The sequence below is a fragment of the Garra rufa genome, chromosome 23 (genome assembly GCF_049309525.1).
Source record: "Garra rufa chromosome 23, GarRuf1.0, whole genome shotgun sequence".
NCBI classification, from domain to species: Eukaryota; Metazoa; Chordata; class Actinopteri; order Cypriniformes; family Cyprinidae; genus Garra; species Garra rufa.
The window spans coordinates 280738-298237 of NC_133383.1; the positions used below are offsets into that span (position 1 = coordinate 280738).

Below are 17500 nucleotides of genomic sequence, written 5' to 3' on the forward strand. Positions count from 1 at the left end.
CAATTGTGTGTTATAAAGTCACAGTTGTGAATTTATATCTGGCAATTCTGACTTTATTTCTCAAAATTGTGAGTTTAGGTCTTGCAATTCTGACAAAAAGTCAGAATTGTGATTTTATATCTCATAATTCTGAGAAAAAAGTCAGAATTGTGATTTTATATCTCATAATTCTGAGAAAAAAGTCAGAATTGTTAATTTATATCTCATAATTCTGAGAAAAAGTCAGAATTGTGAGTTTATATTGTGCAATTCTGACTTTATTTCTCAAAATTGCAAGTTTACGTCTCGCAGTTCTGTATTTAAAAACTCGCAGCTTCTGAGTTTATATTTAATAATTCTGAAAAAAAAGTCAGAATTGCAAGTTTGTATCATGCAATTGAGAAAAAAGGTCTTTTTTTACGAAATGTAAACTGCCAATTGTGAGAAAAAGTCAGAATTGTCAGATAAAAAGTCAGAATTAGCATTTTTTTATTCAGTGGCAGAAACAGGCTTTCATAACAAACAGACGGCACAGCTCAGTAAATTTCCATCATGTATTACTCTAGCGCTGAACTCACGGCGTAGTGAGAGTGAACACTAAAAAGTAAAGACGCCTGCGATCTGTGGGACGCTTCACACTCGCTGCGATTGTTTGATTCCATCTTCACACCTGCGTTACTGCAGCGCTTGTCCCTGTAAACTATACACGCACAGAACAACACCTGCGTTCACAGCACAACTCTGACATCACACCACCGCAACAGAATTAGTGTGAAAGAGCCTTGAACGCTCACCTGTGTGTGAGAGACGACTTAGTTACACACTGATCACACACACACACACACACACACACACACACACACACACACACACACACACACACACACACACACACACACACTCTCAGCAGTTGATTCTCAGGATTGTGTTTCTCCATCACTCTTTGTAGCACTAGGAAAATAGGTAATGATTTAACTTCAGTTTAATTCAATTCTATTCATCTTACTTTAGTTTCACATTTCAGTCTCAGCATGTCTCTGTTGATTCCCAATATTAGTTTGTGTTTTAAAGGGTTATTTAGAATAAAACATTGAATACTACTTTACAATTTTTTGTTAAATGTAAAATATTAAAGAGAGTTTAAGCCTTCAATGTGACCTTTGACCCACAATTATATTTGACTGTCGCATTATGTTTTATTTTGTTTAAACGTTACACAGAAGTGTTGAGTATTATACAGTTAATTCATCTGTAACCTGTTCAGATTAAATTATTATATATAAAAGATTATTGTTTGGAAATTTTCAAGCACAAATGACTGAGTTTCCTGAAAGTGTTCCAGGTCGCTTGAGAAAAGTGAATCCAGTGAGAGCTCAGTCGTGTGTGTGTGTGTGTGTGTGTGTGTGTGTGTGTGTGTGTGTCACAGATGTGTAAACATTTACTGATGTGATTAATTAACTCTCTCTAACGGCCGTCACCTGAGCCCAACACTCTCTCTCTCTCTCTGTGTGTCTGTCCCCTGTTGAGTCATGTTCACATGTGTCTCTCTGCAGTGTATTTCCTGTTACTGTCTCACTCTGGTCTGAGCGCCGTGTGTCTCGTCTCACTGTCACTCAAGGGAAAAACAGACGCGTTACGGCTCTGAATCCACGTGCACCTGCTCAGGATGAAAAGGAGTCGCAGACGTACAGGTGTGTCAGAACAGAACCGTGACAAGATTATATGAACCTGATAAAACAAGCCCATCTGTGCGTCTGTCTTTCTCTCTCTTCAGCCATCGATCCATTAGCAAGCTGGACAACCTGCTTTACAACCTACAGGGAGAGAAAAATTAACACACACACACACCGATGTGCGTTTTAACGCCTCATTCAGATCCGCTCATATTTATTCACAGAATAAACCGCGTGCTTTGTGTCAGCGGACGGCCAAATGGACACGACATAAATAACATTGAACAAAAACTGAGAAAGACTCATATTCATGAAGCCATTGAGAAGACAAAGACTGATGCGAGAGACAATGAGCACATTACCATCGACGGACGGACAGACAGACAGGCTGAGAGACAGACGGACCGGAGAGCAGCTGTAGTTGTGAGCGATGACGGCAGCGACGGCCCTCTGAGACACGGACGAGGTGTGAGCGCAATCCTCCTGAGAGCTGGAAAGGATCAAACGCGTTTGCAGCACATATTGATTGAGTCCAAAAGTAGCTTCAGAGAAAGCTTCAGATCACCCCCCCGTATCCGACGCTCGTTCTGATCTCAGTTAAACCTCAACACATGATCGCGCCACACATCATAGATGGAAACACGTCCACTACAACACGTCAATCTTCACACACAGGACAGACTGACATCTGTGTGAGACAAACAGACAGTTTCTCATGATCACACACATCTGCACAGCACTGGAACGCTGTCACTAAATAGAACACTAGAACACTGTAACACTCACTAACTGTATCACTGTCACTCACTGGAACGCTGTCACTAAATAGAACACTAGAACACTGTAACACTCACTAACTGTATCACTGTCACTCTCTGGAACGCTGTCACTAAATAGAACACTAGAACACTGTAACACTCACTAACTGTATCAATGTCACTCACTGGAACGCTGTCACTAAATAGAACACTAGAACACTGTAACACTCACTAACTGTATCACTGTCACTCTCTGGAACGCTGTCACTAAATAGAACACTAGAACACTGTAACACTCACTAACTGTATCACTGTCACTCACTGGAACGCTGTCACTAAATAGAACACTAGAACACTGTAACACTCACTAACTGTATCACTGTCACTCACTGGAACGCTGTCACTAAATAGAACACTAGAACACTGTAACACTCACTAACTGTATCACTGTCACTCACTGGAACGCTGTCACTAAATAGAACACTAGAACACTGTAACACTCACTAACTGTATCACTGTCACTCTCTGGAACGCTGTCACTAAATAGAACACTAGAACACTGTAACACTCACTAACTGTATCACTGTCACTCTCTGGAACGCTGTCACTAAATAGAACACTAGAACACTGTAACACTCACTAACTGTATCACTGTCACTCACTGGAACGCTGTCACTAAATAGAACACTAGAACACTGTAACACTCACTAACTGTATCACTGTCACTCTCTGGAACGCTGTCACTAAATAGAACACTAGAACACTGTAACACTCACTAACTGTATCACTGTCACTCACTGGAACGCTGTCACTAAATAGAACACTAGAACACTGTAACACTCACTAACTGTATCACTGTCACTCACTGGAACGCTGTCACTAAATAGAACACTTGAACACTGTAACACTCACTAACTGTATCACTGTCACTCTCTGGAAAGCTGTCACTAAATAGAACACTAGAACACTGTAACACTCACTAACTGTATCACTGTCACTCACTGGAACGCTGTCACTAAATAGAACACTTGAACACTGTAACACTCACTAACTGTATCACTGTCACTCTCTGGAAAGCTGTCACTAAATAGAACACTAGAACACTGTAACACTCACTAACTGTATCACTGTCACTCTCTGGAACGCTGTCACTAAATAGAACACTAGAACACTGTAACACTCACTAACTGTATCACTGTCACTCACTGGAACGTTGTCACTAAATAGAACACTAGAACACTGTAACACTGTCACTCTCTGGAAAGCTGTCACTAAATAGAACACTAGAACACTGTAACACTCACTAACTGTATCACTGTCACTCTCTGGAAAGCTGTCACTAAATAGAACACTAGAACACTGTAACACTCACTAACTGTATCACTGTCACTCTCTGGAAAGCTGTCACTAAATAGAACACTAGAACACTGTAACACTCACTAACTGTATCACTGTCACTCTCTGGAAAGCTGTCACTAAATAGAACACTAGAACACTGTAACACTCACTAACTGTATCACTGTCACTCTCTGGAAAGCTGTCACTAAATAGAACACTAGAACACTGTAACACTCACTAACTGTATCACTGTCACTCTCTGGAAAGCTGTCACTAAATAGAACACTAGAACACTGTAACACTCACTAACTGTATCACTGTCACTCTCTGGAAAGCTGTCACTAAATAGAACACTAGAACACTGTAACACTCACTAACTGTATCACTGTCACTCTCTGGAAAGCTGTCACTAAATAGAACACTAGAACACTGTAACACTCACTAACTGTATCACTGTCACTCTCTGGAAAGCTGTCACTAAATAGAACACTAGAACACTGTAACACTCACTAACTGTATCACTGTCACTCTCTGGAAAGCTGTCACTAAATAGAACACTAGAACACTGTAACACTCACTAACTGTATCACTGTCACTCTCTGGAACGCTGTCACTAAATAGAACACTTGAACACTGTAACACTCACTAACTGTATCACTGTCACTCACTGGAACGCTGTCACTAAATAGAACACTAGAACACTGTAACACTCACTAACTGTATCACTGTCACTCTCTGGAAAGCTGTCACTAAATAGAACACTAGAACACTGTGACACTCACTAACTGTATCACTGTCACTCTCTGGAAAGCTGTCACTAAATAGAACACTAGAACACTGTAACACTCACTAACTGTATCACTGTCACTCTCTGGAACGCTGTCACTAAATAGAACACTAGAACACTGGAACACTCACTAACTGTATCACTGTCACTCACTGGAACGCTGTCACTAAATAGAACACTAGAACACTGTAACACTCACTAACTGTATCACTGTCACTCTCTGGAACGCTGTCACTAAATAGAACACTAGAACACTGGAACACTCACTAACTGTATCACTGTCACTCACTGGAACGCTGTCACTAAATAGAACACTAGAACACTGTAACACTCACTAACTGTATCACTGTCACTCTCTGGAACGCTGTCACTAAATAGAACACTAGAACACTGGAACACTCACTAACTGTATCACTGTCACTCACTGGAACGCTGTCACTAAATAGAACACTAGAACACTGTAACACTCACTAACTGTATCACTGTCACTCTCTGGAAAGCTGTCACTAAACAGAACACTAGAACACTGTAACACTCACTAACTGTATCACTGTCACTCTCTGGAACGCTGTCACTAATGAACCTCCATGCATTTACAGCCTGTACACAAATTCATATAGAAAATGTTCAGAATGTTTTTTGAGGATCGGCACACATGTGTACCAAAATGCAGTGTTGTTTTCATCACTGCATGTGCAGAACTTTTGTCATTTCACATTTTTTTTAACTCTGATATAGGATGAGACTAGACTATTTATATTGATATACTTTGTGTACTTTATCATTTTTTCCATATGTGTTCACAACATCAGAGAGTTGTGCTGCAGGAAGAGTGTCCTAAACATAAGACATGCTTTATATCAAGTGTTTCAAAGTAAAAGTATATTTTAATGTATTAAGCAGTGTGCTGCCTAATGCATTTGATGCATTAGTTTTTCTCAGCACATACCAGTTGTTGCATTATATGTGAACATTAGAAATTCACACCAGTAATTACATTTTGCACAAAGGCAAGTGCAAGTGACTTAACTGATTAATTTCACTGATGAAGCGCCATTGCATACATGTGCGTCAAACAGAAGTAGCACAAAAGAATGAGAGTGCAATCATTCTGGCTAAATACATTTTGCTCCAATATTTTGGATCTAAAAGTGGACGACCTTCAAATATCTTCCTTCAATGCAATATGAAGCATGCTTCCAGCATTATTAAGAGACTATATTTGATTTAAAGATAAAGCCATAGTTGACTAAACCACTGTTTAATAATGAAAAAAAGAAAAAAGAAGCAGTTGTATGTTTTGTTCTTCTCCCTTCTGTACCAAAACATATCGAACACATCAGTTTTGTCATCTGCTCTCAGGTGTCTGATGTGAAACTAGAGACACACACATCGGAGATCGGTGTACATAAACACAAGCCGCAGCTTCAGCTAGATGTCATGAAGGACCGACACACAACAAGATCCTTCATCACAATCACACAATCATGAGCTCTAGACAAAAGCCTCCCATTATAGAGACCATCAGCAGCAGCAGGACCAGTGCAGGTGTCTTCAACTACACAAAGTACAAAATGTACAAATAAAACCGTGATTATCAATGAAAACACTCCAATACAAATAGGAAATCTGAAACAAACAATAACTGCAATAACCCAGTTAAACCGGTTGACCACCATCACGCACACACACACTAAAAACACATGCAATTACACGGTTAGCTGCACGCATCCTACATTTAACCGACCCAAACCAGCGCTCACAGCCTCAGCTTCACCAATGCGGCTGAACGACGCAGTCTGATTACAGGACAATAAGCCAGTTCATACTGAACTATATGAAACAACAGTCACTGAATATGGCTAACCAAACAGTTGCTGGTCCCTGGTTCCACAGTATGGAGAAAAAAAACACTACAAAAATCAATATGGAAAATCAAAAACACTACAACACTGGAACACTGTCACTAACTAGAACACTGAAACACTACAACACTGGAACACTGTCACTAACTGTAACACTAGAACACTGAAACACTGTCACTAACTAGAACACTGGAATACTGAAACACTACAACACTGTAATACTGTCACTAACTGTATCACTAGAACACTGAAACACTGTCACTAACTAGAACACTGTAACACTACAACACTGGAACACTGTCACTAACTGTAACACTAGAATACTGAAACACTACAACACTGTAATACTGTCACTAACTGTATCACTAGAACACTGAAACACTGTCACTAACTAGAACACTGTAACACTACAACACTGGAACACTGTCACTAACTGTAACACTAGAATACTGAAACACTACAACACTGGAACACTGTCACTAACTGTAACACTAGAATACTGAAACACTACAACACTGTAATACTGTCACTAACTGTATCACTAGAACACTGAAACACTACAACACTGTAATACTGTCACTAACTGTATCACTAGAACACTGAAACACTGTCACTAACTAGAACACTGAAACACTACAACACTGTAACACTGTCACTAACTGTAACACTAGAATACTGAAACACTGTCACTAACTAGAACACTGAAACACTACAACACTGTAACACTGTCACTAACTGTAACACTAGAATACTGAAACACTGTCACTAACTAGAACACTGAAACACTACAACACTGTAACACTGTCACTAACTGTATCACTAGAATACTGAAACACTGTCACTAACTAGAACACTGAAACACTACAACACTGTAATACTGTCACTAACTGTATCACTAGAACACTGAAACACTGTCACTAACTAGAACACTGAAACACTACAACACTGGAACACTGTCACTAACTGTAACACTAGAATACTGAAACACTACAACACTGGAACACTGTCACTAACTGTATCACTAGAACACTGAAACACTGTCACTAACTAGAACACTGAAACACTACAACACTGTAACACTGTCACTAACTGTATCACTAGAACACTGAAACACTGTCACTAACTAGAACACTGAAACACTACAACACTGTAACACTGTCACTAACTAGAACACTGTAACACTGTCACTAACTGTAATACTAGAACACTGAAACACTACAACACTGTAACACTACAACACTGTAATACTGTCACTAACTACTAGAACACTGTAACACTACAACACTGGAACACTGTCACTAACTGTAACACTAGAATACTGAAACACTACAACACTGTAATACTGTCACTAACTGTATCACTAGAACACTGAAACACTGTCACTAACTAGAACACTGTAACACTACAACACTGGAACACTGTCACTAACTGTATCACTAGAACACTGAAACACTGTCACTAACTAGAACACTGAAACACTACAACACTGGAACACTGTCACTAACTGTATCACTAGAACACTGAAACACTGTCACTAACTAGAACACTGAAACACTACAACACTGGAACACTGTCACTAACTGTATCACTAGAACACTGAAACACTGTCACTAACTAGAACACTGAAACACTACAACACTGGAACACTGTCACTAACTAGAACACTGTAACACTGTCACTAACTGTAATACTAGAACACTGAAACACTACAACACTGTAACACTACAACACTGTAATACTGTCACTAACTAGAACACTGTAACACTGTCACTAACTAGAACACTGTAACACTGTCACTAACTAGAACACTGTAACACTGTCACTAACTGTAATACTAGAACACTGAAACACTACAACACTGTAACACTACAACACTGTAATACTGTCACTAACTACTAGAACACTGTAACACTACAACACTGGAACACTGTCACTAACTGTAACACTAGAATACTGAAACACTACAACACTGTAATACTGTCACTAACTGTATCACTAGAACACTGAAACACTGTCACTAACTAGAACACTGTAACACTACAACACTGGAACACTGTCACTAACTGTATCACTAGAACACTGAAACACTGTCACTAACTAGAACACTGAAACACTACAACACTGGAACACTGTCACTAACTGTATCACTAGAACACTGAAACACTGTCACTAACTAGAACACTGAAACACTACAACACTGGAACACTGTCACTAACTGTATCACTAGAACACTGAAACACTGTCACTAACTAGAACACTGAAACACTACAACACTGGAACACTGTCACTAACTGTATCACTAGAACACTGAAACACTACAACACTGGAACACTGTCACTAACTGTATCACTAGAACACTGAAACACTACAACACTGGAACACTGTCACTAACTGTATCACTAGAACACTGAAACACTACAACACTGGAACACTGTCACTAACTGTATCACTAGAACACTGAAACACTGTCACTAACTAGAACACTGAAACACTACAACACTGTAACACTGTCACTAACTGTATCACTAGAACACTGAAACACTGTCACTAACTAGAACACTGAAACACTACAACACTGGAACACTGTCACTAACTGTATCACTAGAACACTGAAACACTGTCACTAACTAGAACACTGAAACACTACAACACTGTAACACTGTCACTAACTAGAACACTGTAACACTGTCACTAACTGTAATACTAGAACACTGAAACACTACAACACTGTAACACTGTCACTAACTAGAACACTGTAACACTGTCACTAACTGTATCACTACAACACTGTAACACTGTCACTAACTAGAACACTGTAACACTGTCACTAACTGTAATACTAGAACACTGAAACACTACAACACTGTAACACTACAACACTGTAATACTGTCACTAACTACTAGAACACTGTAACACTACAACACTGGAACACTGTCACTAACTGTAACACTAGAATACTGAAACACTACAACACTGTAATACTGTCACTAACTGTATCACTAGAACACTGAAACACTGTCACTAACTAGAACACTGTAACACTACAACACTGGAACACTGTCACTAACTGTATCACTAGAACACTGAAACACTGTCACTAACTAGAACACTGAAACACTACAACACTGGAACACTGTCACTAACTGTATCACTAGAACACTGAAACACTGTCACTAACTAGAACACTGAAACACTACAACACTGGAACACTGTCACTAACTGTATCACTAGAACACTGAAACACTACAACACTGGAACACTGTCACTAACTGTATCACTAGAACACTGAAACACTACAACACTGGAACACTGTCACTAACTGTATCACTAGAACACTGAAACACTACAACACTGGAACACTGTCACTAACTGTATCACTAGAACACTGAAACACTGTCACTAACTAGAACACTGAAACACTACAACACTGTAACACTGTCACTAACTGTATCACTAGAACACTGAAACACTGTCACTAACTAGAACACTGAAACACTACAACACTGGAACACTGTCACTAACTGTATCACTAGAACACTGAAACACTGTCACTAACTAGAACACTGAAACACTACAACACTGTAACACTGTCACTAACTAGAACACTGTAACACTGTCACTAACTGTAATACTAGAACACTGAAACACTACAACACTGTAACACTGTCACTAACTAGAACACTGTAACACTGTCACTAACTGTATCACTAGAACACTGAAACACTACAACACTGTAACACTGTCACTAACTGTATCACTAGAACACTGAAACACTGTCACTAACTAGAACACTGAAACACTACAACACTGTAACACTGTCACTAACTAGAACACTGAAACACTGTCACTAACTACAACACTGTAACACTGTCACTAACTGTAATACTAGAACACTGAAACACTACAACACTGTAACACTGTCACTAACTAGAACACTGAAACACTGTCACTAACTAGAACACTGTAACACTGTCACTAACTGTATCACTAGAACACTGAAACACTACAACACTGTAACACTGTCACTAACTGTATCACTAGAACACTGAAACACTGTCACTAACTAGAACACTGAAACACTACAACACTGGAACACTGTCACTAACTAGAACACTGAAACACTACAACACTGTAACACTGTCACTAACTGTATCACTAGAACACTGTAATACTGTCACTAACTAGAACACTGTAACACTGTCACTAACTGTATCACTAGAACACTGTAACACTGTCACTAACTGTATCACTAGAACACTGTAATACTGTCACTAACTAGAACACTGAAACACTACAAGACTGTAACACTGAAACACAGTAACACTTACTAACTGTATCACTGTCACTTTAGTTTTTGTCAACTGTTTGGTTACCAACATATTTAGTGTTCGACAGATGAACGAAACTCAGAGGTTTAGAAAGAAATGAGGGCTTCTCATTTGGCATCAGTGACGTAACAAACACATTGAAATTCAGGCTGTGACCTCTGACCTTACAGTTAACAGCAGTTCACAGTTCACACTTACAGAGACCTGATGAAGAATCACTGCATAATGGTGTCACTACAGACAGAGGAAGGGCTTCCTGCGAGCTGAACGCTCGGCTCTCGTCACAGAGGTGTTTGCGGAACACAGCCGTAATCGCTCTGCAAACACACACACACACACCTGAACACACAGCAGCTCACCTGAACCTCATGCGTCTGAGGGACGCTGGGTAATTCACACACGGCCTGACTCAGCACAAACGCACTGAAAACGCCCGTCAATCGTGCGGCTTCTGGTGACGCATGCGTCCATCACGGTGTCTCTGGATCCTCTCAACATTAAGTCTATTTCTGGCATTGATAAACAGCTCGCTCTCCCTCAGTAGGTCACTGCGAGCACGGGCTGCGTTAAATATTTCATATTTCTTCAATCTCGCGTGGCTTCTGGTGCAGAACCAGCATCACGGTGGGCTGAAGGAGATCTGTGGGCGGCGCGAATAAAAAAAATGCAAAAAAAAAGAGAAAATCACAGGAGCGTCGACATCAAGAATACACGAGCACATCTTGAGACAATTGACAAACACCACTCAAACACCTGAAACTGAGCACCTTTAAAACACAATGCAGATCATCGCAGGACCATCATCAAATTACATAACCAATAATGAGTAGAAAATGTACATTACTACACCTTTCTGTCTAATACGTATAATACAATTCATACATTATTTATGATTCACAGCAAGAGTAAATCTAAAGAGCAATTATGACAAATGGTTAGATTCCGGGGACAAATTTATCTAGAAATGATCTAAACCGTACAAAAGCTCATTTTGAGAATGCCCACGTTTGTAAAAATGGTATAAAATTAATAAAATAAAGCTGTGAAAATGCAGAAAGTGTTCTGTTAGTATTAGTCACACATACAAAAGTGTTTATGTAATGAGTAAACATAAAAACACAAAACTGCGCAGCATGCAGTTTCACTCTAACTATATGAAAAAAAAAAGACAACATACTGTGGGTTAATTTATGATAAATCCCATATCTGACCCTGGACAACAAAACCAAAAATAGGCAAAAATACATTGTATGGGTTAAAAATGATCTTTTATGTCAAAAATCAGTAGGATATTTAGTAAAGATCGTGTTTTAAGAAAATATTTTGTAAATATCCTACCATGAATATATCAAAACTTAATTTTTGATTAGTAATATGCATTTCCAAGAACTTCATTTGGACAACTTTAAAAGGTGATTTTCTAAATATTTCGATTTTGCATCCTTAGATTCCAGATTTCCAAATAGTTGCATCTCAGCAAAATATTGTCCTATCCTAACAAACCAGACATCAATGGAAAGCTTATTATGATGTATAAATCTTAACAAAAAAAAAAAAAAAAAATACTCTTATGGTTGGTTTTGTGGTCCAGGGTCAGATATATAATTCACTGAATGCATCAAATTCTTACATCACTTTCATTTTCTTTTGCTTCTAATCACTATTAGTAATGTTTACTGGAATGTATTTTTGTCTTGTTTTCAAAGACAAATATCTGAACATTCTTGAATCAAGATACATTTACTTGAGAAGCAAAATTATTTAAGATAATAAGCCTTGTTTTCAAAAAACAAACAAAAAAAACTATGTTTTGTCAGTTTTCGCTTAAAACAGGGACAAATTTGTATCCAGAAATGATCTAAACTGTACAAAAGCTCATTTTGGGAATGTCCACATTTGTTAAAATTGTATAAAATTAAGAAAATAAAGCTGTAATAAAACAGACAGGTTTGTTAGTATTAGTCAATAACACATACAAAAGTGTTTATGTAATGAGTAAACATAAAAACACAAAAGTGCGCAGCATGAGTTTCACTATAATATGAGGTATGATTATATTTGTATCGTTATATCAGAAGAACTTCAGTTCAAAAGCATTATCATCTATGGTCATAAATACACTGCAAAAAATGCTTGTTTCCAGCCAAAATATCAGAAAATTCTTAAATCAAAAATGAGTAAAAAATATTGTCTGTTTTCAAACACAAAAAGCCAAAATGAAGTGAGTTTTTGCTTAGAACCAGCTAAACAATTTACCAATGGGGTAAGAAAAAAATCTTATCTCAAAGAGAAAACAAGATTATTTTTCTTACCCCATTGGTAGATTATTTAGCTTGTTTCAAGCAAAAATGCACTTAATTTTGACTTGTTTCTGAAAACAGGACAATCATTTTTACTCGTCTAGAAAATCCTTTTTAGATTCGATTCTTAGATATTTTGGCTGGAAACAAGACAAAAAAATCTAAGTAAGAAAAGCATTTTTTTGAAAAGCAGTGTATTATGAGTGCAGAGTTAAAGTGACACAAAAATAATGTACTCTGACCTAAAGTCACGCCGCCCAAAATCCGGCAACTGAGATTTATTTCTAATACGAAAGTGAGAATGTCACATTCAGTGTTATTTTTGGTGTTTATGCTGAAATCAGTGTCACATTTGAGGAAAAAAACAAATGCAACGTCTCCATCCACCTGTATTTAACATTCAGTGTTCACGAGGCCCGAGCAGAAACAACAGAAAGGCTACGCTAGAGTCCTGGTGACCTGAAGAGTTGGAGCACGTTTGCTGTGTTTGCTGGAGGAGGGATTTTTTTCTTTCTCTCTCTCTCTCTCTCTGGCTGGGAAACATGAGCCATCATCGCCATGGCAACACACGGCTCAATCCGTCAGCCGCTCACAATGGCAGATGCACAATGTGCCAAGTGAAGTGGCAGCGTTCTGCAGCGTTCAGCCTTCTAGAACTGTCGGGAACGCCGCGCGTTCGTCAAACCTGCCCGTCTAGAACCGCACCGCTTTGGCCTCACGTCTGCAAACCTGCGGGTCATGAGCCTCTCTGACGCTGGCGTAGGCGTGACAATCAAATCCCATGGCATGTTCACGGAGCGCACGGAATAATTCGATCACGCGCAGTCTATGGTCATAACCAGCTGAAGATAGGCCAGAACTGTGTCTCAAATAGACATTCATTTAATTAGGAGCTCACGCATGTCATTAAACCACTGAGGAACCTTGGAGTCGCTGCCAAAATCCAAACGCAAGAACGAACCTCTGAATTCTAGACTATGGTGTTTTAGATTATGGGAGGTTTGGGGATATTGCTCAAAAAGATTGAAACTAATCAGATCATAAAGAACCAGCTGTAAACTTTCCTTCATGTCATCAGGAAAATAGCTTACGCTTGGAATTTCTTTAGAAAATCTATGGAAAAGCTCCTTAGATTCTTCCAAATTTTAATTTGTTATTTGTGTTTCACTCTAACTATATGAAAAAAAAAACAACATACTGTGCATTTGTGGCTTAATTTATGAGAAATCCCATATGTGACCACAAAACCAGTCTTAAGTAGCAGTGGCCAAAAATACATTATGGGTCATAATGATAGATTTTTCTAGGATATTAAGTAAAGATCATGTTCCATTTTGTACATTTCCTGCCATAAATATATCACTTAATTTTTGATTAGTAATTTGCATTGCTAAGAACTTCATCTTGACAACTTTAAAGGTGATTTTCCTCAATATTTAGATTTTTTTGCACCCTCAGATTACAGATTTCCAAATAATTGTATCTCGGCCAAATATTGTCCTCTCCTAACAAACCAGACATCAATGAAAAGCTTATCATGCCTTAAAAATGGACCCTTATGACTGGTTTTGTGGTCCAGGGTCACCTATGTAATTCACTGAATCTGTTTTTTCTGAATCTGAATTCAAAGGCAAAACAAGATTATTTGTCTTGTTTCTAATTTTAAGCAAAAACTAACAAAACAAGACTAAAGCAAAGAAATCATTTTTGCAGTGTAATATTCAAGTCATAATGATGGAAATCACTTATACTCAACGTTTTAATTAATTACGGCCATGTTACATAATACAGAGACAATAAGTGATATTAACACATCTGTAATCTTACCAGCTTGTGTCTATTCTGCTCTGTTGTAGTAAGTTGTTAATGCTTTCACATTGTTAAATATCTCGTGAATGATTAATAGTTTAAAAGGGTGATTAATAGAATAATAAATAATCATCACTCACCAAACCCAGTTTTCAAAATACTTCTTGCATTCAAATCTTTATCTGATTGTTTACAAGGAAGTTAAACTTCCATAATTGATGAAAAAGCTAGATACTAGATTAAATATAACCTTCACTCTTAAAAACAAAGGTTCTTTATTGGCATTGATGATTCTATGAAGAACCTTGAACATCCATGGAACCTTTCAAATGCAGAGAAGATGCTTAAGAGTAGATTTTTAAAATGATCTTCACAATGTTTTCACTGAAAGGTTCTTTGGGGAACCAAAATGGTTCTTATATCCCAGATAGCACACTGCAAGATGTCTGATAAAGTCCTCTCGATCTGGAAGCATCTGCCGTGTACAAACGTCTGGCAGACATCTGAAAACATCTTAAAGACATCTAATAGGAAACATCCAATGGAAGTACTGCAGATGTAAATGCAGACATACTATACATTGTATGGGTCAAAATGATCAATTTTTCTAGGATATTAAGCAAAGATCATGTTCCATGAAGATATTTTGTAAATCTCCTACCGTAATATATTAAAACTTGATTTTTGATTAGTAATATGCATTGCTAAGAACTTCATTTGGACAACTTTAAAGGTGATTTTCTCAATATTTAGATTTTTTTTGCACCCTCAGATTGCAGATTTTCAAAATAGTTGTATCTCAGCCAAATATTGTCCTATCCTACCAAACCATACATCAATTAAAAGCTTATTATGACATAAAAATTGACCCTTATGACCCAGATGAGCAAACTACGTCTTGCAGATGTAAATAGACGTCTCTGAGATGTACACTGCAAAAAATGCTTTTCTTATTTAGATGTTTTTGTCTTGTTTCCGGCCAAAATATCTAAAAATTCTTAAATCAAGAAGGATTTTCTAGACGAGTAAAAATGGTCTTGTTTTCAGAAAAAAGACATCAAAATTAGGTGCATTTTTGCTTGAAACAAGCTAAATAATCTGCCAATGGCGTGAGCAAAAACATCTCATTTCAAACAGAAAACAAGCTCATCTTTCTTACCCCACTGATGGATTACTTTGCTTGTTTCAAGCAAAAACACTTAATTTTGACTTGCTTTTTCTGAAAACAAGAAGCTAATTTTTACTAGTCTAGAGAATCCTTCCTGATTTATGAATTTTTAGATATTTTGGCTGGAAACAAGACAAAAAAATCTGAGTAATGCTATCAGGGATGGCATCACTGCAAAAACACAGCTTTATTTTTAAGTGTTTGTTCCAGATCATCAGCCACAGTGATGGAGAGATTGAGGTTCTGGTTCTGAAACTGAAGGAGAGAACAAGAACCTCTGAGAGGAGGAACAATGAAGCCCTTGGTGAAGTTTCACATACATGAAAACTTACATGAGTGTTATGCAACACTGGCACAACGCGAATCTGAGCCTTCACGAACTCAACCATCTGATGAAGAACGCACCGTGAGTGAGAGAGAGACAGATAGACAGAGCGAGAGAGAGACAGATCGCACCTCGCGCCGGATTTTTAAGGTTTCAGTCGCGCGCTTCTGAACGCGGGTCTCCATGGAGACAGTGCGGGATTCGAGAGGCACCGAACCGATGATGAACATGAAAGAGGAGCAGGAGCCCACTCTCTCTCTCTCTCTGCTCTCATCTGACAGAAGCAACACAAATGTCTGCGAGAGAAAAGCTCGTAAATGTTGTACAGAAGCCCTTCATCACTGTTGCTCCTCCGCGAGGAAGACCATGATGATGAAGGTGAGGAGGAGGATTCTTAGATTACCGAACGCTCGTCGTTCAGCCCTTATGTAAGCCCTCACTCAGTTCGAATCCTCCTCAGAAAGACGGAGAAACTGCGATTACAGTGATGAAGAGTAAACACGACACGTACCAGACAGCGCGTTCATTCATTCACTCGTTCTTCATCCTCTCGAGCTCGTTCACTCTTCAGTGATGAAGAAGAAGACGCTGATTTCACCTTCCGGCCCGCAGCTCACGGAGAGAAACCCAGAGAGCCATCATCTTCATCATCCTCCCATCCTGACATGATCTCTAATGAACCACAGACTGACTGAGAGAGAGAGAGAGATAGAGAGAGAGAGAGAGGGAGAGAGAGGGAGGGGGCGTAAGATTCAACTGGCGGCGTCACAGGTTCGAATCTTTCTGATGCGGTTCAGTGTTTATTTAGCGTTATTAACTCGCGGGATTATTTAAACGCGTTCATCGATTTCAAATATACAAAGAAGAAGGGTTAAAAACCTACTTAGATTTAAAAAAAAGTGCTGTTTTAAACAGTCTAATTATTATGCATTAAAAACTATTGAATAGGTGATATCTGAATCCAATTCGAACTGCGTTTTTGTGAAGCGGATCGTAAATGAACGCGACAGTCGCGCTAGGATCCGAATTAAAATAACCGCGGTGGTCCAATTGAAAACGAAAACAGAAACGCTTCACTTGCTACAAGAAACCAATCCGACTTAAATATAAAGAAATTGGTGTACATTTGACAAAAAAAAAAAAAAAAAATCCCAGAAAAATCGCATTTA

At 38.4% G+C, this 17500-nt stretch overlaps 1 protein-coding gene across 1 annotated transcript in view; it reads right to left on the reverse strand.

Moving 5' to 3' along the window:
• Window positions 1–16982, reverse strand: part of kcnj6 (potassium inwardly rectifying channel subfamily J member 6) — a 40610-nt gene extending 23628 nt beyond the window's left edge. The window contains exon 1 of the mRNA XM_073829631.1: window positions 16843–16982. The gene's annotated coding sequence lies outside the window, so the exon portion shown is untranslated. The remainder of the gene's footprint in view (window positions 1–16842) is intronic.
• Between the last annotated feature and the right edge of the window lie 518 nt (window positions 16983–17500).